General features: G+C 52.3%; 1 long non-coding RNA gene across 3 annotated transcripts in view; it reads right to left on the bottom strand.

Annotated features, from left to right (window-relative positions):
- LOC149328267 (uncharacterized) overlaps window positions 1-27,767 on the bottom strand; it is a 93,688-nt gene that overhangs the window by 39,034 nt on the left and 26,887 nt on the right. Inside the window, exon 2 of one of the 3 annotated variants that reach the window (XR_016285540.1) lies at window positions 15,038-20,851. The exons of 1 other annotated variant lie outside the window; for it this stretch is intronic. This is a non-coding gene — a long non-coding RNA (uncharacterized LOC149328267). Of the gene's footprint in view, window positions 1-15,037; window positions 20,852-27,767 lie in introns of those variants that run through there. One more of the 3 variants, XR_016285539.1, reaches the window with a different exon arrangement.

The raw sequence follows: 27,767 nt of genomic DNA, 5'->3' as shown, positions 1-27,767 counted from the left end.
AAAGGTCCAATACATTACTTCGAAACCAAAAGCAACAGATACATGACATTAAAGGGTTACGGAACCAAACTTTTGGAGCTGCTCTTTTACATGTGAACAAGAGGTTGACTGCTAAACTCTATAAATGCGGCAAGCATTTTAGCGATAAAGGTGGATAGCACGTTTTTTTTCGCGATTTACTGCCGTATCGTTGCACCTGGCGCCCGCCTGCGGAAGCTGCGAGTGGTACTGCGACTGGAAGGCTGCGACTGGTACGCAGCCTTCCACTACGGTGTTTCACATTTCAGTTTAAGAATGCCCTCCGTGACGCTGACAAGTACATGAGTAGGATACCCAGAAGCAGAAAGCCGGAGGATTTGTTCATAGAAGCTAGCGGCCATAAGTTCTGGGCAGGACTTTTGCAAGGCAACCGCACTCTTGGCGACATGCTGGCCATGTATGTAGCTTCCGATCACTGCAACTGGGACCGCGTTCTACATTTGGTCACCTATGCTTATAACTCCACTGCTCAAGCCACCACCGGATTCTCTCCATAGTTTCTCCTCTACGGAGAGAATCCGGTGGTGGCTTGAGCAGCGGAGTTATAAGCATAGGTGACATAGTTTCTCCTCTACGGCCGCCGCGGTGGCTCAGTGGTTATGGTGCTCGGCTGCTGACCCGAAAGACGCGGGTTCGATTCCGGCCGCGGCGGCTGGAATTTCTTTGGAGGAGAAATTCTAGAGGCCCGTGTACTGTGCGATGTCAGTGCACGTTAAAGAACCCCAGGTGGTCGAAATTTCCGGAGCCCTCCACTACGGCGTCTCTCATAGCCTGAGTCGCTTTGGCACGTTAAACCCCATAAACCAAACCATAAACCAAACCATTTCTCTTCCACGGCTGTGATCCTTGCACAGTGGACACCATTCTCCCTTACCGTCCTGATGCTTCTGAATTGTGGACTCTTTCTCAATCCGCCACTGATGCCGCAGAATGCCGCCAGCTTGCCCGGTCTTTCACTCCACACGCCCAGCAGCAGCAGAAAAGCACCCGTCATCCCTCTGCACTTCTTCCCACTTGTCTTCCTGACTCTTTGGTCTGGCTCTCGGTGCCTTCCTCAAGTCCTGGTTTTTCCTCCAAACTTCTCAGCAAGTACAAGGGCCCTTACCCCTTACTCCTTCCACAGATCATCGTCGCCGATGCCATGAAATTGTCCACATGAACCGTCTAAAACAATACTACGATCCCGCCGTCGTCACATCACCCTAGGCCGCCAGGATCAAGCCTTTTCGCTCGGGGTAAGTTGAACAATCACCTAAGGCTGAGCGGTGCAGACGTGCGTCGCATGCGCTCCCGCCAAGCAGCTGTTTTTCGGCGTTCAACTTGGGCCTGCGGGCCGGAAACTACCGCGAACAGATCCGGATTCTCTCTCCGTGCAAGGGGACACTGGATTTCGGGCAAACGGTGGACTATTTCACATTTCATGGAACTTTTCATCTCTCGGGGCGGCCCCTGGGGCGACATGGGGCGGCCCCGTAACCACCACGATGATCAACGCCGTCGACGGAGATGAACTGGCACCCTCGCAATTTGAGAACGGTGAGTGGGAGACCGTTCTCAGCATGCACGACCGCATGATGAAAAAAGGCGGGAAGCCTGGAAATGCCAGCGGAAACGCTGGCACGAACGCCGCCGCGAATTCCGGCGGGAACGCTGGCGATCACGGCACCGGGGGAAGAAATCGACTGCCACTCAGAAAAAGAGGCAAGACCCGAACATCCGAAAAAGGGCAGCAATGCCGAAGCTCCCGGAGAACGACTATAAAAACTGTCGTGTCCGGTCGCTGTGTTGAATGCAGCGAAAGACGCACACGGTACTTTTAGACTTCGTTTATTTAAAGCCGATGAGGGTGCGACCAGCGTCGACCGAGGCAGGAGCCGAACTGGCCGCCCGAAGAAAGGAGGGAGTGGAGAAGCGTCCACGGCAGGGAGTGGCTTCCCAGAACAGGAGGAGGGTGCGGGGGCGCACCGTGGGGGGGCATCCGGCGACAGCGTGCGACGAGGGGCAAGCGGTCGTTAGGAGGGGATGCGAACTGTCGTTAGGAGGGGAATGCGAGTGGTCGTTAGGAGGGGGCGCACACACACAAAAGCAATAAGGGGACACAACAAAAATAATCTTCAGGCCCAGAGGCTGGAACTTGAACGATTACGTGCCACGTCACCTACTGCAGGCCACCTGCGCGGCTGCGCGACTACCATACGGAGATGTCCTGGACGAAGACACTTCAAGAATAAACTCCGTGAACAAAACGTACACGATCAGCACACCGAATCGTCAACGCGCGAGCACCTACGCGGGGATAAAGACGATAGTTATCGGGGAGAAGACCCTCGCCATGGCACCCTACGTCGCGGCTCCCGACGACGCAATTAAGGGCGTGGTATACAACGCCTATGATATCGGAACACCGGAAGAAGTCCGTCAAGGATTGATCAATCGCAACCCGGACATTGTAGTACTCAACGCCAGAAGAATTGGCAAGTCGAGATCTATTCTCATCACCTTTGGAGAGAAAAAGCTTCCCAGACAAGTCTTCTACTGGGGATCAGTGTTCATCGTCTACCCGTACCGAGAGCGGGTAGAGACCTGCTAAAACTGCAGGAAGACGGGACACAGGACGGATGCGTGCTATAAGCCATGGGTAAAGCGTTGCCGCAGATGCGGCGAAGACCATCCAGACCCACCGGAGGGAGAACTGCCGACATGCATCCCGAATGCATCATATGCGGGGGGCCACACAACAGCGGCAGCCGGAATTGCAAGTATCGGCTGGCAAAGAAAGAACCTTATAAAGCCAAGAACGACCTGGGGCAACTTGACTCCGGACACCAACCAAGACCGAAGACCAGGGACCACAGCGGCACCCGCCAAGGCCACCGGGGGAGAAGCAGGTCGAGCTCCTTCCCACCATTACCGGGGACCGGAGGCGCCAGCTCGGGTCCTGACAGAGAAAGCACCTCGAGCAGAGGAAGAGGCTCAAGCAAGAACAGAGACGCGGGAAAAAAGGTGAGCTGGCTAGATAAGGCCTCTTCTTGGGAAACCGCTCGGGAGAAGGAACTGGTAGAGCAGCTCGCTAAGAGAGACAGAGAGCTAGACACCATAAAGAAGGAAATGGCGGAGCTGAGAAAACTCATTAGCGCTAACACAAAACAGCCGAAGGCGGTCGAAAAACCTCCTTGGCAGCAATCACAAAACGCGAGTCAGGCGCCCCCGCGTGACACATATGAAGGGGGAGACATTCAAAACGCAATGGATACAGACACCAGAGTCCCCTTGAAAAGGCCTCTACCCAGAGAGGGAAACACAGAAGACAGTACTCCCAAAAAGGCGGCAGAAAGTCCTAACGAGGACGCATCGGCTAAAACCCACATCAAGGTTAGTTCGGACATGAACACACTATTGAAGAGGGTTGACGCTCAAGACGCTAGAATTGATGCCCTTACCGCTAGGGTAGACAAAATAGCCGAACGTGCTGACAATCTGACGGCGGAATTCGTCATGTTCAGGGAACGAACCATGGGTTGCTTCCAGCAGATTCTGGAACAACTAGCAAACATAGAAGCCAGGCTTCCCCCTGTTGCCGGCAACACCCTCCCCTCGCTGCAACCGCAGCAGCAGCCTCTATAGGACATCATGGCCCCTCGCCAACAAATTAGAATCTGGAAGTGGAACTGCAGAGGCTTCCAGTCCAAAAGATGGAACCTGCCGGCATACATTAAAAAAACATAACCACACCGGACGTAATCACGCTGCAGGAGGCAAGCGGCGTGGTCAAACTATATGGCTACGACGCGTACACCCCGCTAGAAGTCCAAAAAGAGCACAAACTCAAGTCGTTCACGGCCACGCTAGTGCAAAGAAATCTAACGGCAACACAACACGCACTCGAAAACACAAGCGAGGACTACGTGATGTTAGAAATAATCCCAAACAGAAAAGGGGACAACAGTCTCTTTATTCTAAATATATACAACTCACCGAAAAACCGGGGCACAGGGCTGGCGGACCTATTACGTAAAGCCATTAGACTATCTTATAAGAAGGGATTAGTAATCACGGGGGACTTCAACGCCCCGCATCAGGCATGGGGATATCGGACGGCCTCCCCTAAGGGAAACAAACTATGGACAGAAATCCAAAACTTAAGGCTCACGCTACTAAACAACCCGCAAGACCCCACGAGGATAGGCAATAGCGTCAGCGTAGACACGTCCCCAGACTTGACGCTAGGCAAAGACCATGAGGGTGAAAGATGGTCAAACGCAGGACACACCTTGGGTAGCGATCACTACATCATAGAGATTGAAACACAGACTAGGCCGATGAAGGGGAAGCTGCGCGAAACGAAGCTGACAGACTGGGACACCCTCCGAAAAGTCCGGGACAGAACCGCTCCGAGGGAGATATCGGATCTAAATCAATGGGTTGAGACACTCAAAAGAGACGTAAACAGTCACACTAGACAGACCCCAACCACCTGACATGACATCACAGACTCGAGGCTGGCCCACATGTGGGAAGCCCACGAGAGCCTCTTGAAGAGGTGGAAAAAACAGAAACACAATAGAAGGCTAAAGAAGAGAATATCGACACTCGAAAAACAGATAGAAGACTACACAAACGAACTTCAGCGTCAACACTGGGGACAAATTTGCGATGAAATGAATGGAAAGCTAGGGTGCAAGAACACGTGGCATCTTCTTCGCCACTTACTAGACCCAGGACAAACAAAGTCGGCGGCACAAGGGCAGCTTAAACGATTGATTCACAAATACCAGGGAACAGCCGCGGACCTAATAGAGGAACTGAAGAGCAGGTACCTTAACACAGACAAAGGGGGTTCATCTCCAGCTTACCAAAGAGCAGAGAACACACAGCTAGATGAGGACATCTCGATAGCGGAGGTATGGAGAACAATGAGTCAACTAAGAACCACGTCGGCAGCGGGGGCAGATGGGGTAACCAACAAAATGCTAAGGAACCTAGATCTAGTCTAGGTCACGGCAGTCACAGATTACCTAAATGAGATATGGAAACGAGGTAGTCTACCTTCACAATGGAAACATGCCAAAGTAATCGTTATTCCAAAACCCGGGAAGAAACTTGAAGTGGGCAACCTCAGGCCGATATCGCTAACGTCCTGCCTGGGGAAGCTGATGGAACATGTCATATTAAACAGACTCCAGGAATACGCAGAGGAAAGGGAGGTATTTCCTGAAACGATGCTAGGCTTCAGGAGCAAGTTGTCCACGCAGGACGTCATGCTCCAGCTCAAAGCAGACATCATAGACCTGCCCAACAAAGGGGGCGCCAAATCTATACTGGGCCTAGACCTACATAAAGCCTTCGATAACGTCAAACACCAGGTCATACTAACTAATCTGGCAGAGATTGCCCCTGGAAAGCGGACCTACGATTACGTAAGGGACTTTCTAACCGGCAGAACCGCAGAAATAAATCTAGGGGACATCCAGTCAGAAACTATTAAGCTGGGAGACAAGGGAACTCCGCAGGGCGCAGTGCTCTCACCTTTCTTATTCAACCTGGTGTTGAAGAACCTACCGCCGCTATTGAAGACTGTCGAAGGTATAAACCATACGCTATATGCGGATGACATAACAATATGGACGCATACAGGAAAAGATGGGGAAATAGAACAAAATCTCCAACACGCGATCGATATTGTCCAGGAATACGCGGAATGGGCAGGATTAAAATGCTCGCCAAGCAAATCCGAACTTCTGGTGATCCGGGGAGCTAGCAAACGCGATACCAACGCAGAAGACATTCACGTACTGGTAAATGAGACTCCGGTAGCCAGAGTTGACAAAATCAGGGTCCTAGGACTTATAATACAGGAGAATAGAAAGAACACAAAAACAATAAACAGGCATAAGTCCACAATCAACATGACAACCAGGCTCCTAAGGCGAATAGCTAACAAAAGACGGGGAGTCAAAGAGAAAGATCTCTGCCGAATGGTTCAGGCTTTCGTGATAAGCAGAATAGTTTACGCCGTTCCCTACCTCAAGCTAGGGCTGGCGGAACAGAACAAAATAGACGGGATCATAAGGCAGGCATATAAAGCAGCATTGGGGCTGCCCCAGTGCACTCCTACGGAAAGATTTCTTAAACTGGGGATCTACAACACCACCACGGAACTATGCGAGGCACATATATTTGCGCAATTAAGGAGGCTTGCGACCTCACCCCCGGGGAGAAAGATCCTGAGCAACCTAGGATTACAAGATAGAATTCCCGAAAGAAACGCGCAGGTGAAATTACAGACCAAAGTTAGAAAATTACTTACTATTAAACCGCTTCCAAAAAACATGCACCCTGCTTTTCACGAAGGCAGGAGGAGAGCCAGAGCAAAGGCCCTTGAAGCCAAGTTCGAAGGCTCGGAATACACAACCTCTGTAGACGCGGCGGAATACGAAGGAGGCGACTCCTTTGTGGTCGTGGCCGTGAACGACTCGGGTGAAACATTAACGGCCGGTTCGGTCAAAACAAAAAACTCAGGGACAGCGGAGGAGGCGGCTATCGCCATGGCAATGGGCAGCACCAAAGCAGTCACCATAATTAGCGACTCCAAGGTGGCTATCAACAATTTTGCGCGGGGTATGATCTCCCAGGAGGCAGAACGAATATTAAGACATAAATACTGGGACCAAAGAGAGGTGGAACTAATATGGGTGCCGGCACACTCGGGGAACAGGGGAAACGAGTTGGCTCACAGTATAGCTCGAGGTTATGTCAGCCGAGCAGTGAGCCGGGTTGAGTCCCCAAATTTCACGAGAGATTCATTCATATCATTTCACGAATACACCAATCAATTTAAACTGGAAAGGAGGATCTATCCGCCACCAGACAAAAAGCTCGACAAAAGCCAGGAGGTAACGTGGCGTCGGCTCCAGACGCGAGCCTTCTTTAGCCCGTCGAGACTAGCACACATGTATCCAACACAAAACAACGCTACTTGCAAACAATGCGGCGAGATAGCCGGATATGTCCACATTTTATGGAGCTGCAAAAAGGCGCCGCCACCGGCGGACCTACTACCAGTCCCTTATCTAGAGAGGTGGGAGGCTATACTGGCCAGCTCAGACCCGTTGACGCAAGTCCGGGCCACTGAGTGGGCTCACAAGGTCGCCAAGGGCCATGGGCTCGAAGCCACCTAGTATAATGCCCACTAGGGCTCAGTGCTGACAATAAACGTTTTCCAATCCAATGTAAGAAAGGCGTTCGGCTCCCGAACCATCGGCGGCTGGCGCTTAAGGCAGAAGTCGACGAAGAGTGAAACAGCGTTCCAATGCTCCTGCGTACTCTGAATGAACCCTGGCCAATCCCCCACCGTGGGTATATGCCATTTAGCCCGAGGACATCATCATCATCATCATCTTAAACTGGCTGCTACCTCTCGTCTCTACTTGAACTGCTCCGCTAATCCTTCGCGACGCAGCGCATTGGAAGACGTCCTGCGCTACACGATAATGAAAATGCTAGAGGTATTTGCCACGCTAGCTCTTGGCATATTTAGAAGGGTCGCGCTGAAAGCACGAGGTCTGAATTAAAGAAGCTTGCTTAAACTAACCCAAGAATACGTAATAAGCCATGTAAGCTATGCCACGCCTATCTCAAACATTAGGGTGGAGGAGAGGAAGAGACTACACTCGCTCCGACGGTGCATGAAGAGGGCCCTGGGATTACCGATTAGCACCTCCACAGAGAAGCTGTTCTCTATGGGAGTGCACAATACCTAGGACGAAATGGGCTGTCCGAATTTCGCAGCTCGCAAGATTAACCAGAACAGCCACAGGTATAGCCATGCTTGAAATTGCAGGCCTGCAAACAGATAGGTGACTACGAGCCAAATCGTTAATTAAAAGACTAGCGCATAAAAATACAACAAAGACATAGCGCTCGTCCTGTCTCCTATGTCTTTGTCCTAGTTTTATGCGCTTGTCTTTTAATTAACAATGAGACAACACCTAGCCCAGCTTTCCACCTTGAGCCAAATCGAGCATTCCGCAGGACTGCCGAGAAAATCGAATCATTCCTATACTACCTCGCAAAATGTATCCAATATTAAACACTGAGAGGAGGGACAAGAGAGCAGAAGCACTAATGAGATACTTCGAGCCGATGGCCAGCAAGTCAGTTGCGTGCGTGGACGCGGCAAGTGGCAAATCGGGTGCGGTGGTAGCCTCAATGGTCGACGGCCACAGTTCCCCCGTATCAGCAGCCAAACATTAGATGCCGCAACACGGAGATTGCTGAGGATGTTGCAATGGCGCTCGCTTGCGTTGGAACGGAAGCCAATTTTATAATTAGCGGTAGAAAATGTTTCCGTCTCGGTGGAAAACGGCATTTCTGACCACAGTATGGTCTATTTTTCATGTAGAATTCAAAAACCCCACAACTCTCCCCATGCTAAGCTTGTTTGTGTGAAAGACTTTTTGCGTGCCAGAGACGAAAGCGTACTTGATTACCTTGATCTATCCCTTAGTGATTTTCAAGGAAATGACGTCTCTGCACTATGGAATGAATTTAAAGAAATCTGCACGTACTGTCTAAAAAAATTTATTCCCAACAAAGTAAAGAAAACACGCAAAAATAATCCCTGGATTACGCGTAAAGTCTTGCACCTAAAACTAAAACTAAAGCGATTAAAACGAACACGTGCCTGCCGAAACGCTGTTGAAGCTGCGCAAGGTGCTCTACGACAGGCTGTGGGGCAATCAAAACGACATTATTTTGATCACACGCTACCAAGCTTCATTCAGAATGCTCCGCAGAAGTTTTGGAGACACTTGTGCAGGAAAAACAAACCTGTCGACCAAATTCTACACAATGGTGTTCTCATCACTGATAAAACAAGCATTGCTGGGCATTTTAACGGATATTTCCAGTGTTTTCACGAAACCAAATTCCCTCTTATGATAACCTGCTGTGTCATGCCATCCCGAACCAAGCATTGTATCTTCTGCAGGTGTGTTTTCAATGTTGTTGAATCTGAAAACAAAAGTGCTCCTGGTCCAGACGGAATTCCAAATACGTTCTTGCGCCGTTATAGTGAACTTTTATCCCAATTTCTAGCCATAATTTTTCATGCCAGCCTATCAACCGGCACTGTTCCCACGGATTGGAGAGTTGCGCGGATTGTACCAATACTCAAAAAAGGTACAGCCTCATCTGTTAGTAATTTTCGTCCGATATCACTTACATCTTCTTCTTGTGAACTAATCGAACGCATTGTAGCCACTTACATAACTTCCTTTCTAAATGACAAAGACATTCTATCGTCACACCAGCATAGATTTAGAAAGGGCTTTTCGACCGTCACTCAATTAACTTCTGTTGTACATAGTTTTGCTGACATTCTAAACAAAGCAGGGCAGATGGACGTCATTTTTCTAGATTTTAAGAAAGCGTTTGACCTTGTTTCTCATGCCAAACTAATACATAAGCTTGAAAATATTGGTCTTCCTTCTTTCATAATTTCCTGGGTTTCTGCTTACCTTTCCAACCGCGCCCAGTTCGTCAGTATTGATGCCCATTGTTTCAATTACCTTCCGGTCACTTCTGGCGTGCCGCAAGGAAGTGTGCTTGGACCATTACTGTTTTTGATCTACATCAATGACATTGTGGATGTAATTAGTGAACCAGTGCAAATCAGGCTTTTTGCCGATGATTGTGTTTTATTTCATGAAGTCAGGTCCTACGAAGACCAAGTCATCCTCAATTCTAACCTTCACAACATTCATTCATGGTGCAGTCGATGGGAGATGGAGCTTAACAATGACAGAACAGTCTTTATGAAACTGACCAATAAACAAAGTAGCCTATCATTTCCGTATGGCCTTCCAAATCACCCGCTTCAGGAAGTTAACGAATACAAATACTTAGGTGTTACTATAACCAATAAACTTAGCTGGAACAAACACATAATCAACATATGTACGTCATCCTTTCAGAAACTTTCCTTTCTTAGGCATAGATTAAAAGGTGTCCCTTCTAGTGCTAAGCTTCTAGCCTCCACATCCATCATCAGACCGAAACTTGAGTACGCATGCACCGTCTGGGACCCTTACACAAAACATAACATTGAGGCACTGGAAATGATCCAGCGAAAGTGTGTTAGATTCATCTTTAATAAATATCGTTCTACTGACTCTCCAACCACTCTTATGGCACAAAACAACATACAGACACTGCAAACACGAAAAAAATTCAACAATTGAAATTTCTTTTCCTACTCAAAAATAACAAACTCTCCATGAACCCAGATTTATCTCTTAAACCGATCACAACGCGACTAACACGACATCGTCACACGGAATCACTAACACCTTAAAGCGCTAGAACCAATGCTTTTAAATACTCATTTTTTCCTCACACAATAACTCAATGGAATGAACTCCCGCCTGAGGTTGTAAACAGCATCGATGCCATTAACAAAATTGCTTATTAATAATTGCTAAGTTGTTTTGTTTTTGTTTTTTTTCCTTTGTTCTTTACTATGTTCTATTACTTGTTTGTTTGTTTATGGGGTTTAACGTCCCAAAGCGACTGAGGCTATGAGAGACGCCGTAGTGAAGGGCTCCGGAAATTTTGACCACCTGGGGTTCTTTAACGTGCACTGACATCGCACAGTACACGGGCCTCAAGAATTTCTCCTCCAAAGAAATTCCAACCGCCGCTGCCGGGATCGAACCCGCGTCTTTCGGGTCAGCAGCCGAGCACCATAGCCACTGAGCCACCGCGGCGGCCTATGTTATATTACTGTTTTGTGCTATGTAATGTGCTATGTAATCTGCCGCGCCTCTTTTTTTATGCTTTTGCCCCTCCTTCTTGGACCCATCTTAGGGTCTGCAGTATTCTGTAAATAAATAAATAAATAAATAAAACGGCCATCCGTAAATTTCCAACGGGTAGGATCTCGCCAGAAGCGGCTAGGATTCTGGCCAGTAGACGGGTAAACAGAAACATTAGCCTAATTTGGGCTCTTGCACACGCGTCCGTTCCTGGCAATGACGCGGCCCACGAGTTGGCCCGAGCTCTCTACATCTGGGTAACTGTGGAGCCGCCCGGCTGCCGGAACATGGACGAGCGTCTGCAAAATTGTACGGAGATTGTCGAAAATTATAGATTATAGAGGAGAGAGAGAGAGAACACTTTATTTCAACAGGAATTCGGGGCACGCCCCAGGGTCCCCGCACGACAACACTGCACTCAAGTGTTTATGTTACTGAGGTCCATAACACTGGCAGCACGGCCGGTGGCGATGGTCTGCACGGCGGGGTCCTCCGAGCGCAGCAGGGTCTCCAAGTCCTCCCAGGTCTTGAGGTTCTCTAGGTCCCGCGGGGGAGGGTCCGCCGGGCAGAGGGAAAAGATGTGGAGGGAAGAAGCTAACGGTTCTGGGCATAGGGCACATGCGGGAGGGGGAAATGATGGATGATAGTGGGCTAGGTTAAGGGGTGAGGGGAGAGTGTGTGTCTGTAGTCCGCGCCAGAGTGTTGCGTGTTTGTTATCTAGGGAGGGGTGGGGCGGGGGTAGAGCTGGCGTGAGGCTCTGTATGACTGGGTGAGCTCACTGAATGTGCGCATGCGCTTCTTCGTGAATCCCCGATCCGATGCCACCTGAGCCCGGTTTAAAGAACCTCGGGCTAAAAGGTTGGCAGCCTCGTTTCCGGGATTCCCGGAGTGCGCAGGCGCCCATATCAGCTCCACATGGCAGGGCAGGGGTGCATCGGGCGAGTCCAGTATGCCAAAAGCAGGGACATGAAATCGGCCTCGAGAAAAATTTAGTATCGCAGTTTTAGAATCACTTAAAATGTACCGGGCTTCCGTGCGGGTGATTGCAGGTGCAATGGCGGCTTCCTCTGCAGCCTCTGGGGACGTGTCTGGAGGGACAGGTAGTGTGAGGTGGGTGGATGAAGAGTCCACCACAGCTGCTATCGCTTCATCACCCGTGCAGGCAGCGTCCACCCATACGGAGTCCGGCTCGGGGCCGTACGCTCGATGGAGTGCCTTCGCATGGGCTCTGCGGCGCTGCTCATGGTGGGACGGGTGCATATTCCTCGGGAGCGGCCTAAGGAGAAGCTCCCGGTGAAGGGGTCGTGGGATGGCGAGGATGGTTGGGTCGTTGGCTGGTATTCTGATGCCGAGGCAGTCCAGGATATACCTACCTGTGGAGGTTTGTGTGAGCCTGATGTATTGGACCTGTCGGTGGGCCTCCACCAGTTCCCCGATCGTGTTGTGGAGGCCCAGGCCTAGTAATGTGGGTGTGGGTGTGTTGAGGGGAAGATGAAGTGCTACTTTGAATGCCGTGCGAATCAAAGCATCCAAAGCGTTTATGTCATGTTTGGATAGTTGTTAGTATGGGTTAATGTACAGCACACGGCTGAGGACAAAGGCATGAATGAGGCGACATAGGTCGCGCTCCTTCATGCCTCTATGACGTCCCGGAACCCTGCGGATGAGGTGCGATATCGCGCCTACAACCTGCTTCAGTTTCTTGAGGGTAGTGGTGTTTTTGCCATCGGTCTGGATGTGCAGGCCCAATACACGGAGGGTGCCAACCTCAGGTACCGGGTCACCATTAAGTTCAATGGAAATGGGGGAGCGGGGACAGCGGTGGTTCTTAGGCCGGATAGGAGCAGTTCGGACTTCTCTGGGGAGCAAGACAGTCCGATGGTCCGTGCGTAATTTTAGGTGAGGGTGACTGCTTCCTGTAAGGTGCTCTCTATGTCGCCGTCACTGCCGTGGGTGGTCCACAGGGTGATATCGTCGGCATAAAGAGTGTGCTTCAGGTGGGGAATAGTTGCCAATTCTCGGGCAAGGAGGATGAGGGTAATGTTAAAGAGAAAGGGTGAAAGGACGGACCCTTGAGGGGTGCCGACACTCTGAACCGTGTAGGAGGGGGAAGACAGAGGGCGGAAGTGCATCTCAGCCGTGCGGTCACTGAGGAGTACTTGAATGTAGGCATACGTGCGCGCACCCACATTCAATTGGGATAGAGCAGTCATGATCGCCTGATGTTCAATGCGATCACAATCTTTGGAGAGATCTAAAGCTAAGACTGCCTTGGTGTGACGTGGAAGAAGCTGGTCGAAAATGTCGTGTGTGAGTTGCAGCATGACGTCCTGTGCGGATAGATGGGGCGAAATCCCACCATGCTATGCGGGTAAAGATTGTTGTCCGCCATGTGACTTGTGAGTCTCGCTAACACAACGTGCTCGAGGAGCTTCCCTAGGCATGATGTTAGCGAAATCGGGCGAAGGTTTTGAAGTGTAAGTGTTTTGTTGGGATTAGGTATGAATATTAACTTCGCGTGGCGCCAGGACTGCGGGAGGTTACCCTCCCTCCAGCACTGGTTGAAGTATTTCATAATGTGGGTGATCCATTGGTCATCCAGATTACGGAGCATCGAGTTTGTGATCGGTCTGCACCAGGTGCGGAGCTGGCGCGGAGAATCAGGGGGGCCGCTCTGACTTCCGTCTCCGCGATGTCGATGTCGAGCGTGGGATTTGCTTGTCCTGTGTAGTGCGGGAGAGGTATGGGGCCGCCTGGAGATGTGTACATGGTTTGAAGTGTGTCTAGAAGGGTGTCGGGATCGTCAATGTGTTCATGTGTGAGGCGTGTCACGTGGTGCTGTGCTGCTGATTTGGTGCGTGTGGGGTCAATGTGGTGTCGGAGGAGTTGCCATGCGGGTTTGCTGGACAGGTTTCCGGCGATGCCGTCACATATCTGTCCCCAGTTGTATCGGCAGAGCTCCTCAGAGTGCTGTGACATTTGTATGGCTGCAGCGCGACCAGCCGCTTTTTAAGCGTTCTGTTGTGTTTGCTGCCGTTCAAGCATACCAGGATGTTGTGATAAGCCTCCCAGAGGTGGACCAGGCGTGTGTCAAGGGTAGGTGTTTGGGTTGTAGTTTCAATGTGTCGCGTGTTGTGGTGAACGTCATGATTGAGTGACTGCACCCATGCGTCGATGTCTGCGATGGGAGTGTCTGGGAGGGCGGTGCATGTAGTGCAAAATGCATCCCAGTTGATGAGTTTGTGTGTTGTATTTGCGTGACGGGGTGGTTTGTACGGGACATTGATTTGTATAATCTAATGATCACTGCCCAGTGTATGTTGTGTTCTGTTCCAGGTAACGCCGCGGATACAGCGGCTCAGCGTCAGGTCTGGCCTGGTGTCCATGCTGACACTGTTGCCAATCCGCGCAGGCGTCTGAAACGTGTTGTGTACAGTGAGTTGGAGGTTCTGCAGGAGCAGCCAGAGCCTGCGACCTCGATATGTCGTGGTTGTGTATCCCCAGTCAGTATGCTGACTGATGCCACCACCGGATAAATGTCGAAACAATAGGGAGGCAATCGCATGGAGTCGCCTCCAAGCTGGGAACTTCGTAAACCCGGTCTGGGCATATGTTCAGAGAGATGAGAAAGAAAACAATGAGTGCAAGCACAGTGGCTCGAGAGGGGCCCGCGGACCTTTCCCCGTGGTGCCTGGAGAGCCTCAAGACCTGGGAGGACTGGGAGACCCTGCTGCGCTCGGAGGACCCGGCCGTGCAGACCATCACCACCTTCCGGGCAGCCAGTGTTATCGACCTTAGGAACACAAAAACTTGAGTGCAGTGGGGTCGTGCGGGGACCCTGGGGCGTGCCCTGAATTCCTCTTATAATAAAGTTTTTCTCCCTCTCTCGACCACATAACCTGGAAATGCGCTAGCTCCCTGATGGCTAGAGCAAAATTTCAGGGGGGCGCATTGTTGACCTAAAGTGCGGTGAGGCGAAAGCCTTAGGCTCGATGTCGCTGCTTGTGTCACTGATGTGTGGTTAAGATGTTAAGCTTTGCATATAAGAGCAAAACGATGCAGCGTTTTACAACGCGTCCAGGAAGTCCACAGAACGCCATCGCCCATTCGGCTCTACGCCTTGCTCGACGGTAAATTGGTTACTGAGGACAGGAAATGTATCTGTCTCGCATATCTCGGTGGACACCTGAACTTCGCCGTAAGGGAAGGGAGGAAGAAGATAGGAGTGAACGAAGACACCGTATTCACTAGACGCGTCTTTGTTCATTCCAAACCATGAGCTGGCATGGCGGAGTGGTTAGCATGCTCGTCTCGCACTTCGGAGACCCTGGATTGATTCCCCAACTCGACTTTGAATATTTATATATTTATTTAACTCGGAACATCAATATATCATCCGTTTAATTGATTGCAAATTTGAGCACTGTGACGTCGCGACCATTTCGGCCAATTGAAAAGCGTGACATTTCTGTCGACAACTCCTGCTTGCAACGATGAGGCACTAAAGGCTTCCGCTTTAATATAAATTGTAGGGAAATCTGGGAAGCCCTGCTGCGGAGCGAGGCCCTTGCTCCACAGCAACAAGCCATCCGCACGGCGGAAGTAGCCGCGATGAGTGAATACCTCTTTGCCTGCTTGTAATCGCGGAGGTCCCGGCCCCCGCCACCCAGGCCGGCGTGCCGGAGAAGGGGAGTAGATTGCCTCCTTATCTGGTGGAGAATAAAGTTGATATCATCATCATCACATTTAATCAGCTCTCAAGAGAATTTTATTTGCACCCATGGTTACACGATAAGGGACCACAGTCCCTCAAAAAATACAAGAGTACAGTTCGCGACTAGTGTCGCTCGATTACGGAACAGCGATCACTCAAGAAACGACGGCGACTCCTGTCGCCCTGCAAACAAAAGTCATTCACTGCACGTAATAATGCCCACAGTGTCCATAATGTCCGGATGCCGCGGGGGAAGCACGCTCCCTAACTAAATAAGAAACGCGCAACAACACCGCGCACTGCACACACTCAATAAGGTAGGAGCCGTACGGTCACGCGGCCCCTGTCGACGGCGATGAAGCGAGTGCTCCAACGCCGAAGGAACTCTTGCTCGGGGAGCATCACTCGGTCCAGGCACGCCTGTTGGAAGAGGCGCGCCCGAACCCGCTGGAGCAGGGGGAACATGGTTCGCTGCGGTCGGCCCTGTAGAGACGCGACGCCACGCTGGCGCCACAACACAAAAGCGCCCACACAAAGGAGCAGGCGCACAAAAAAGTCGCGCGGCCTAGTGCGCGCGTCGAGAGTTACAAAAAACATGCGGGACAAAAGTCTCCAAAAAGTGCGCGCCACGACGCACTCGAACATAGCGTGCTCGAGGGTCTCGGTCGCACCGCACTGGGGACACCGCGAAGAAGGAGCGATACCCCACGCGGCGATGCGGACCCCCGTCGGAAGGACACTCCAGCCTCGCAGCCAGCCGAAGTCGCGGACGTCTGGTGATAACGTGTGTGACGTCAAGTCCCGCCACCGTACCCGCCTGCTCCGCTGTATCTGGTCGGGTGTAGCCTCCTGAATTGCCAGGAGCTCGCAAACGCGGGAGGCCTGCGTCTCAGAGACGTCGACCTCGGGCAGGGTGGCGGTGAGGGTCTCGGCCGTCCGGCAGACATACCGGAAGAACCCCGGCTGCTGTTCGGCTGAAGGACCTGTGCAATTACCAAAAAAGAGGCGCCGCGAAGTCCCGAGAAGGTAGGCGAGGAGCCCTCTCCCCGGGCAGTCGGTGGCGTTGACTAGGCCGCGGACGCCTCGAACAGCAAGGACGCTGCACATAGTGCGCAGGTTGGGCAGGCTAAACCCGCCCATGCTGGTGGGAAGACGGAGGAGCGTGCGATCGACGGGATCCGTCTTTCCCGCCCAGAAAAAACTGCCACATAGTGTGGCCAAACGACGCGTAAAAGTGCGCGGCGGGCAAGCGACGCGGGCGATGTAAAAGAGCGACGCGCACACGGACGATCTTATCACGAACGAGCGCTCTGACAGCGAGAGATGGAAATTCGCTGCCACTGCCAGACGTCGCACTGCGGTCGCTCTCAACTCGGACCACATTTTTCGGGCCACCTCCCCTGAGGAGAGGAACACGACACCTAACACCTTTACCGCCGATACCCACTCTACGTCGCCCAGCAGGTCCGACGAAAAAGAGCCAAAGCGCAAAGCTTTGCTCTTGCTCCTGTTAAGCAGGGCACCAGACAGCTCGGTATAACTCGAGAAAAGCCGTAAACACGCTACGTAGCTGTCCTCGTGCCGCAGAAACAGGGACACGTCGTCGGCGTATGCGGAAACCTTGACCTGACCTTGACCTGGTATGGGGAATCCGCGCACCGATGGACTCGCTGCTATGCGGCGCAGGAATGGGTCCAAGTATAGGGCGAACAACATTGGCGACAGGGGACAGCCCTGTCTAATGCCGCGTTCTATACTAAACGGGTCGCTTAACGAGCCGTTTAAAAGCAAACGGGTTGTGAGGCCCGAATACAGCTGCTCTAGACGCTCCACGAACTCTGGCGGAAAGCCGAAAGCCCCGAGGACGCCGAATAGGTAGCGGTGCTCGACACGATCAAAGGCTTTAGCCTGATCGAGCGAGACGAAACAACCCGGGATTCCGGTTCTCGAGGTGAACGTGAACAAGTCACGCGTTAGTGCGAGAGACGAGAAAACCGAGCGTCCGGGCACACTGCAGGTCTGCGCAGGGCTTACAAGCACCGCTAAAACCTTGCTCAACCTTTTCGCCAGCAGTGACGCCACGATCTTGTAATCTGCGTTAAGCAGAGTGATCGGGCGCCACGCCTGCGGGTCAGATGGGCACCCGCCAGGCTTCAGGATGAGCACTACAAGGCTCTCTCTAAAAGACTCCGGCCTCTCGCCATCCCTGACAAAGGCGTTAACCATCTGGAGAAGGTGGGACTCCAAGACGGTGTGGTGGTGGTGAAAAACATTTATAATACAATAAATATTTACAGAGAGGTGATTGGGGTAGGCCCTATTGGCCCTTTCCCCTAACAATACTAGGTGGAGCCCCTATTCCGGGGCCCCATTGACAAGCAACGCCGCCCGCGTCCGGTGAACCAAGGCCTTTTGGGTCTCTAGGTCCTGACAGCCGAGCAGGGCCGCCTCCCAGTCCTCTCTGGTGGGGTTGGGGTTGGGGGGGATAGATGGGTTTGATTGACACGCCCAAACCATGTGGAAGGTGTCAGCCACCGCCCCACAGAACTGGCACGCGCCATCAAAGGATGTATTGAAATGTTTAAGCACCGCCGGGCACAGTACAGTGTTAGAATTTTGATGAGGAGGCGCTCGTGAGCGCGATCCAGACCCTTACAAGGGGCAGGGTAGCGCCGGTGCTCCTCCTTGTAGTAATCGGTGATTTGTTTGAATGTAATGGCCAGATTGTCTGATTGGGAGTACCCTTCCAAGGACAGGGAGATAGTCCGGGGAGAGAGTGCGCGGGCGGCCTGATCGGCCTGTTCGTTTTACCTGGAGTCCCTGGTGACCGGGGGCCCAAATCAGGTTGCGTGGAGTTGGATCTTCAGATCGACAGCTATATTCCAGTATGCGCCAGGCAAGCGGGGGAGCCCAGCCCAACTCGTAGTTCCGACAGGCCCCTCGCGAGTCGGTGATGATGTGTTTCGACTTGGGAGTAGTGAGAGCAAGAGCAATGGCAATCTCCTCCGCGTGTGTTGCGCTGTAGGCTTTGAAAGTGAGCCCGTTGACTGTGTTTGTGTTGTGTACGACTGCGGCCGTGTACCACACCCCGTGGTGTGGGCCGGCAACGTCCACGTAATACACATGTTGGTTACCATAGTATCGCGCCAACGCTTCCGCGCGCGCCTGGCGACGACCGCTATGGTCTTCTCTGGACATGTTGCGGGGAAGGGGTCGGACCCGGAGGGCGCGTCTCCAGGGTTCTGGCACTCTCTCCCTTTCCTAATATGGTAGTCATGTTTGATGTGTAGCCGGTCCAAAAGGCGGCGACCGGACGTGGTCTGTGCAAGACGCGTGTATTGGTTGACTAAGTGGGCCTCTCGAAGCTCCCGAAATGTGTTCACCACGCCCAAGGCCAGAAGTCGCTGGTTGGACGTGGTGACCGGGAGGTCGAGAGCCCGCTTGATGACTTTCCGGTGCATGACCTCCAGTTGGTCATCATCATGTTTGCGCAGGTGCAAGTAGGGAGTTGAGTAGAGGATTCTACTCGTTACGAAAGCATGGGCAAGCCGCAGTGCATCCTTGCTTCGTAATCCGCCCCGCTTGTTGGAGACCCGGCGGACCATGCGGCCCACCTGGTCTCCCACCGTGCGAAGTTTGGCTAGGGTGGTGTCGACTCTGCGTTGGTGGTGTATGAAGAGACCAAGGACGCGGATCTCCTTGGACTCCCGGATAGAACCTCGCATAGAAGCTGGTGGGTATGCCGCCAGGGCCTGGAGCTGAGGCGGTGTTCATGCGTTTCACCGTGGCGAACAGCTCGTCGGGGGTGACCGGGGTGCTATGCTGCGCGCCTAAAACGTCCGGAACTTGTGGTAGAGTGGAGCAAAAGCTACGGAGGGCGTCCGTGAAAGGGCTTGTGGCTCGGCTTTCGGTCCCAGAAGCAAATAGCAGCGAAAAGTGGCGCGTAAATGCGTCACGGATGACAGACGCGCTGCTGCTCCTGGTCCCGTCTGGCAAAACCACCTCGTCGACGCGAACCTGCCGCGATACATCGAGGTTACCTGCCCGTACCTAGCGTAGTAGAGTGGGGTCGGACACGGGTCTGCCCTGTGCTAATGCTCGGGATGCCGCACGCGATGACTGGCGTAGCAGCGTGTGATAGCGCGCCTTTAGTAACATTCAGTAGTCGCGCATCGCGAAGGTGAGCGGCGCGCCTCGCTGGACGGCACGTATACGGGCGAGGGTGGTGTTAATCTCGCCCGTGATGCGTCTCCTTCGCTCCCTGCCTTCGCGAACTAAGAGCGCCTGCCACGATGCTTTTCTCTCGTCCCAAGAGATGGGACTCTCGTCGTCTCCGCCTGGGTCTCTAGAGAATTTTATTGGACCTCATGGTTACACGATAAGGGACCACAGTCCCTCAAAAAAATACAAGAGTACAGTTCGCGACTAATGTCGCTCGATTACGGAAAAGCGATCACTCAAGACACGACGGCGACTCCTGTCGCCCTGCAAACAAAAGTAATTCACTGCACGTAATAATGTCCACAGTGTCCATAAATTCCGGATGCCGCGGGGGAAGCACGCTCCCTAACTAAATAAGAAACGCGCAACAACACCGCGCACTGCACACACTCAATAAGGTAGGAGCCGTACGGCCACGCGGCCCCTGTCGACGGCGATGAAGCCAGTGCTCCAACGCCGAAGGAACTCTTCCTCGGGGAGCATCACTCGGTCCAGGCACGCCTGTTGGAAGAGGCGTGCCCGAACCCGCTGGAGCAGGGGGAACATGGCTCGCTGCGGTCGGCCCTGTAGAGACGCGACGCCACGCTGGCGCCACAACACAAAAGCGCCCACACAAAGGAGCAGGCGCACAAAAAAGTCGCGCGGCCTAGTGCGCGCGTCGAGAGTTACAAAAAACATGCGGGACAAAAGTCTCCAAAAAGTGCGCGCCACGACGCACTCCAACATGGCGTGCTCGAGGGTCTCGGTCGCACCGCACTGGGGACACCGCGAAGAGGAGCGATACCCCACGCGGCGATGCGGACCCCCGTCGGAAGGACACTCCAGCCTCGCAGCCAGCCGAAGTCGCGGACGTCTGGTGGTAACGTGTGTGACGTCAAGTCTCGCCACCGTACCCGCCTGCTCCGCTGTAGCTGGTCGGGTGTAGCCTCCTGAATTGCCAGGAGCTCGCAAACGCGGAAGGCCTGCGTCTCAGAGACGTCAACCTCGGGCAGGGTGGCGGTGAGGGACTCGGCCGTCCGGCAGACATACCGGAAGAACCCCGGCTGCTGTTCGGCTGAAGGACCTGTGCAATTACCAAAAAAGTACCGACGATTACGTTACTTCCTAATGCGAAATTTGAGCGCAGCAAATAAGCTGTTTCACCTTTTCGATAGATTGAGGCAAAGAAATCGAGCAACACATGTATGCGATATCACAGAATTTTTTTTTTATTTTTCACACGTATTCCTTTAACAAAGACTCCACTAACAGTTCTTGACTGTCATGAAGGAAGCTTTGTGGTCAGAGACATAGACTGATATATGTTCGACTTGGTACACCAATGCTTGATTCTCAAAGACGAGATCTATACAAGTGCCTCGCGAGGTTGTCACAGCCGTGGGACGCGTTACGAGCGAGAGGAACGGGATGTTCTCCCGCATAAGTGTTAGGAAATTGCTGTTTGTCTTTATGTCAACATTAAAGTCCCCCACTACTAACATCGGTGTGGATCGATGGACGGTTAATTCGAGTTGCAGGCAGTGCACGACGTCTTTCGTGAGTGCGGTAGGGGCGAAGTAGGCAGCTACTACCAGCAAGCCGTTGGGCAACTTTGCGGCGCACAGTTCGCCAACTTCATGTGACGTGCCAAACATTTCGACTGGTATTGCAGAGAGACCTGTGCGCAAGTTGATAGCGACTCCCGCCGCTCTGTTGTGGTCTCTGCGAGCACCACAGCAGTATAGGAAATCTATGATTTCGAGAGGCTCTTCGGGATCCATCCAGGTTTCAGCAAAGCAAAGTACAGAGGAATGGCGCAGAATGTGATCGTGGTGTACGTCCTTGGCATGTGCGGCAAGAGAGCGTACGTTAAGAATGTGGTTGTGAATGATGAATCAAGTGCTGCCAGCGAATGACGCGTCCATTGGCTGTCTGCGTGTGTTACTGATGTGTGGTTAACATGTTAAGCTTCGCCTGTAAGAGTGCAACGCGACAGCGTCTTGCAACGCTGCCAGGGAGTCCACAGAACGCCATCGCCAATTCGGCTGTACGCCTTGCTGGACGGTAAATTTATTTTTTGAGGAAAGGAAATGTATCTCTTTCGCATATCTGGGTGGACACCTGCACCTCGCCGTAAGGGAAAGGGGGAATATGGGAGTGAACGAAGACGCCGTATTAGCTAGACGCGCCTTTGTTCATTCCAAACCATTCAGCTGGCATTACGGAGTGGCTAGCGTGCTCGTATCGCACTCCGGAGACCCTGGTTCGATTCCCCAACTCGACCAATTTCGTTCTCGGTTTTATTGATTTATGCGGTCTAACTAGAAAGTTTAATTAGGCTATTTCATATTTATATTCTTGTATTTCTATCCATCGTGTTCTGTCATTAACCTGTCAATTGTTGGAACTGTCTAGGATGTTCGACACAACGTATATGAAACGAGCAACGTCTTACTGAGTGGGGAAGTGCGTGGTGGTGGAGGGAACGCGGCTTCGTACTTATGTTTTTTTCAGCAGCGTCTCCTTCCGCGGACGCTGTTGTCGCTGCGGCGCGCGTCTTTCTTTTCTTTCCTTCTGACCTCTTCATTCTCCTCTATATTAATTAGGCTAATTGATTAATTAAGCAATTAACTAAACTCAGTCCAACTTAGTTGCAGCATCACTATACGATCCCTTTGATTGGTTGCATGGTTACTAGCCAAAGTACAATTGGCCCCATTTGAAATTCGGGCACTGTGACGTCACGAGCATTTCGACCAATTGAAAAGCGTGACATTGGGGGCGGAGCTGGTTACGAGGCCGACGCCGACGACGACGCGAAACCCAGGAATGGACGCCAAAGAGCTGCGCTCTAAAAAGAGGCGCCGCGAAGTCCCGAGAAGGTAGGCGAGGAGTCTTCTCCCCGGGTAGTCGGTGGCGTTGACTAGGTCGCGGACGCCTCGAACAGCAAGGACGCTGCACATAGTGCGCAGGTTGGGCAGGCTAAACCCGCCCATGCTCGTGGGAAGACAGAGGAGCGCGCGAGCGACGGACTCCGTCTTTCCCGCCCAGAAGAAACTGCCACATAGTGTGGCCAAACGACGCGTAAAAGTGCGCGGCGGGCAAGCGACGCGGGCGATGTAAAAGAGCGACGCGCACACGGACGATCTTATCACGAACGCGCGCTCTGACAGCGAGAGATGGAAATTCGCTGCCACTGCCAGACGTACGCTAGCTCAAACAACAAATAACCTCACAAATGTAGATGAAATCCCAGCAGTATCTACACCAAAAGAGCAGCGATGGCGTAGAGGTAGAGCATCCGCCTCGCGTGCAAGAGGACCGGGTTCGAATCCCGGTGCCACGCAATTGTCCACCGGATATAAAAAAAAATCTCTGCCTCTCCCGTAACCGAGAGTAGAGTAAGCATGAAATGTTTACGGGCCTAATATCATCTCGGTGGACACCCTAATCGCACCGTACAGGAAGGGAGGAACGCCACCACCCGTTCAGCGCGATGCCTTGCCATTTGAACTCAAGGTTTTTTTGAGGAAAGGAAATGGTGGAGTAATTCTCTGCCATCTCGGTGGACACCCGAACCGCACCATAAAGGAAGGGAGGAACGCCACCACCCGTTCGGCGCGATGCCTTGCCCTTTGAACGCAGCGCTTCTCCCCCGGGCCCCTGTCCGCCTGCGCGGCTTTGCTTCGATGCGCGAAGCCCCTAAGAGATCACGTACGACAACCAAGTGTATCGTAACATTTATGTGCTTTTTGCACGCGTTATTAGAAATCGGAAATTATAATTCCGTGCATTATCAAACGCACAGCGACTGATATCTTGATAAACATTGAGAAGGCACTGGCAGCAGTTATTTTTTGTGACTCCTTTGGAGACCAACCGGCGCTTGCATGCCGGTCGCGTAGGGGGGGCTTAGAGAGTCTCGTTAAATCTCGTTAAGTCTCGTACGGTGCCCGGATGTTCTCGTTTCAGAGCCCGGATGACTGGAATTCAGTGCCCGGATGACTGGAATTCAGTGCCCGGGTGAGTGGATTTCAATGCCCGGATGAGTGGATTTCAATGCCCGGATGAGTGGATTTCAATGCCCGGATGAGTGGATTTCAATGCCCGGATGAGTGGATTTCAATGCCCGGATGAGTGGATTTCAGTGCCCGGATGAGTGGATTTCAATGCCCGGATGAGTGGATCTCGGTCTCGGCGTGACGTCACCACACTGCCGACAACGGGGGCTAAAAGCATTTCATGCTTAAAAAACTCCGCGTGTCGATGGAATTGAATAACCAGGCTTGGAGTGCGGCCTGATTTCGGTTACCAGAGCCGACAACGCACTTCCTCATCAGAACAGGAACTGGCCACCCTGTTGTAGTAGTACTTGGCCACAACCTTCTATGAGCAAACCAATTAACCCTCGGCCCTCAGTCCCCAGCGGCTGCGGGGCAAACTGACCAAGGCGGCGGTCAGATCTGTGACGCAGCGGAGGGTGCTAAGAATCTCTGGCTGCGGACAGGCCGCCATTGGAAACTGAACCTGGCAACGTTTAACGCAAGAACCTTATCAAGTGAGGCTAGCTTAGCAGTGCTGCTGGAGGAATTAGCCAGTATTAAATGGGATGTCATAGGGCTTAGTGAGGTTAGCAGGACAGATGAGGCGTATACAGTACTAAAGGGCGGCCATGTACTGTGCTGTCGTGGATTAGCAGATAGGTGAGAACTAGGTGTGGGATTTCTCATAAATCAGGATATAGCTGGCAACATCGAGTAGTTTTACAGTATTAACGAAAGAGTGGCAGCTATCGTAATTAGGCTTAATAAGAGGTACAAGTTGAAGGTGGTGCAGGCCTACGCGCCTACATCAAGCCATGATGACCAGACAGTTGAAATCTTCTATGAGGATGTGGAATCGGCAATGACCAAAGTAAAATCACAGTACACTGTACTGATGGGCGACTTAATGCAAAGGTATGTAAAAAGCAGGCTGGAGACAAGGCGGTAGGTGACTATGGCATAGGTTCTAGGAACAGTAGGGGAGAGTTATTAGTAGAGTTCGCAGATAGAAATAATTTACGGATTATGGATACCTTCTTCCGCAAACGAGCAAACAGGAAGTGGACGTGGAAGAGCCCCAATGGTGAGACTAAAAATGAAATAGACTTCATACTGTGTGCACACCCTGGCATCGTAGAGGATGTGGATGTCCTCGGTATGGTCCGTTGCAGCGACCACAGAATGGTGAGGTCTCGTATTAGCTTAGATTTGAAGAGGGAACGGAGGAAACTGGGGAATCGAAAGGCTATTAACGGGTTAGCATTAAGAGGGAAGGTAGAGGAATTCAGAATGTCGCTGCAAAACAGATTTTCCGCTTTAACTGAAGAAGACGACCGTAGTGTTGAAACTGTAGTGCGCCAGCCATGGCGCCAGCCCTCGCCGGCACAACTTACGCGTGCTTCTTCCCTATGCCTCCGGCAACGTGAGGTGAACGCCGTTGCGGTCGAAGTCTGCGGCGTCCCTTCAAAGGGACCCGACCGCACCCCGCGCGCCCCCGCATCTGGCGCGCTCTTTCCTTCTCCTCCCTTTTCCCTCTGCAGCGGCGGGGCGCGCCTCCCGCGCTCCCCGCCACAGCTCCGTTACTCAGAGAATAAACGGTTGAACAGCACACACGTCTTGTCTTCTCTGAGGATCTCCGAGCAGCTTACGCCCTACAATTGGTGACCCGGTTTTCGACGCCCCTAAGAAACGTAGAGCCAAGCTTTTCTCCACGCTGAAGACAGGACGTCAACGCACGCAGCTGAAATGGAACAAAATCAGCCACTTACGCCCAACCTCAACCAGACAACGCCAGATGTGCCCGGCGAAGCCGTCTCTGCAGTCACAGTGCGTCTGCCACCGTACTGGGAACGCAACCCAGCCGTGTGGTTCCTGCAAGTGGAATCTCAATTCCAACTTTCGAGAATTTCATCACAGAAGCAGAAATTTCACCACGTGGTCAGCGCACTGCCATCAACAGCTGCAGAGGAGGTGTCCGACTTACTCACCTCTTTCAGCACAAATCCTCCGGCACATCCATATGATGACCTCAAGGCAGCCCTACTGCAACGAACGGCGGCGTCCGAACCCGATCAAAACGCACGACAGAATTTTTTGTCGCGTATCTGTCGCGCGACAAAATTTTGTGTCGCGCGACAAGCTCTCTTGTAGTGCATTGTGTCGTGCGACAGGGGCTCGTGTCGTGGGTTCTTTCTCGCGACAAAAGTGTTTGTAGTGGGTTCTGTCGCACGACAGTCATCATTCCTGTATTTTGTAGTGTGCAGAAGGTGCCTGTCGCAGGATTTGTCGCGCGACAGGTTTCTGTCGTAGGTGCTGTCGTGCTTCAGGGAGAGTCGTGCCGCGCGACAGGGCCGGCGTGCCTCGACAGAGTTGCCTGTCGCGGGTTCAGTCGCGCGACACTACAGCCTGTCGAGGTATCTGTCTTGCGACAGATACCTGTCGTGGGTCTGTCTTGCGACAGATACCTGTCGTGGGTTCTGTCTTGGGACAAATATCTGTCGTGGGTTCTGTCTTGGGACAAATATCTGTCGAGGCAAGTGTCGTGTTAGAGGTTGCAGTCGATGGTAATTGTGGTTTTCTACAGAAATCTCGAATTTCTGTAGCGCCATCGTGGGATAGTGATAGGCGGACATTCACCAATTTCGTGTTAAATCGCTTGCACTTTGGCGAGCCACGAAGACGATGCGACTTGCTTTGATCGATTGGCGACGATCATCGAGGGAATTAAATGAAGTGTTAATTCACAAACGCGACTCGAGTTTGCAACTCGCTTCCCTACCTAGCTACCGGCCGCACGAAAATTGGCGGGGATGAGAGGCGCCGCTCGCAATCAATCTTCCCTTCAGTTCGCACATGACAGTGTGAGCGAAAGAAGACCATGCTCAAGAGAAAGCATATGCACCAGCGAGAATGCTAGCGGTGCCTGTGAATGAGGCAGTGCTTGCGGTAGTGGCATGCTGCGAGCCACGCGAGCGTCTTCATTCCATCCGGCGCGAGCATGACGAATAGCGCTACTGAAGGTCAGTGTACTCGTGGCTGCTGTGACCTGTGCGTCTCGCAACATACTGTACCCACTACCACATGCGGAGAAAAGGCTAAGGTCACATATACGCGTCGCTTAACGTCACGTAATGAGAGTAACCTGATGGCGAAAAAGCTGGAAGATTACTCGCAGTAATCGTCCTGCTATCACAAAGGCAGCATGTATGTTACGCACGCATGACCTGTTGCCTGTATAAATGATCAAGGCGACTCCCATATCAAGTTTCCACGTTTCAGTTTTTAGCCGCGCATGCTGCAAGATCATCATAAAATATGAAAAAATATATATATATTCTTACGACTTCGTTCATTGCTTCCATTGAAAATTTCATGACAGTGACACAACCATCTCGCTAAATATAGAGAACAGCGTACGAATCCTAAGGCCCAGTACAGCCTTGAGCGTGTTTGAACACGGACGCCTAGAAAGGGCGCGCGCGTGGACCGTTGCGTCGCGCCTGCGCTGTAATTTCCCGGAGGAGCAAGAACCCGAATATTTGCCAGTCGACGTGGCGTTATCCCGCGACGCCAAGGATTGGGTGGCGAGTTCTGCGACATGAAGTCGCGCCGCAAGAATTCGGTCAGTGAGTGACTTCCCCATGAGGATGTATTAGTTCGGGGCTCCCCCTCCGTGACCAAGGGGCTTAATTAACTCGCGCGAACTCTGTGACTCCCTACTGTAAACGTGCGTTTAATGTCCATTCACACTCGCAATAGCAAAGGCCATGCGGCCAGCAGTCGCTTGCGTTCGGGCAGCAGCTCCACGACACTTCCTCACACCTACAAGAGTGACCTGCAGCTCGCCTGCTCGTTTGATTCTCACGTGAAATGAGAAGTCTTGGGACTGACGTCAGTCGATCGCGCGCTTTGGTTCAGTCTCCTGCGCCCTCGCGCCTCGTCCTCTAGAGTGTTCTG

The sequence above is a fragment of the Amblyomma mixtum genome, chromosome 9 (assembly GCF_055824585.1).
Source record: "Amblyomma mixtum isolate Tamu chromosome 9, ASM5582458v1, whole genome shotgun sequence".
Lineage (NCBI taxonomy): Eukaryota > Metazoa > Arthropoda > Arachnida > Ixodida > Ixodidae > Amblyomma > Amblyomma mixtum.
This window is presented reverse-complemented; position numbering and strand designations above follow the sequence as displayed.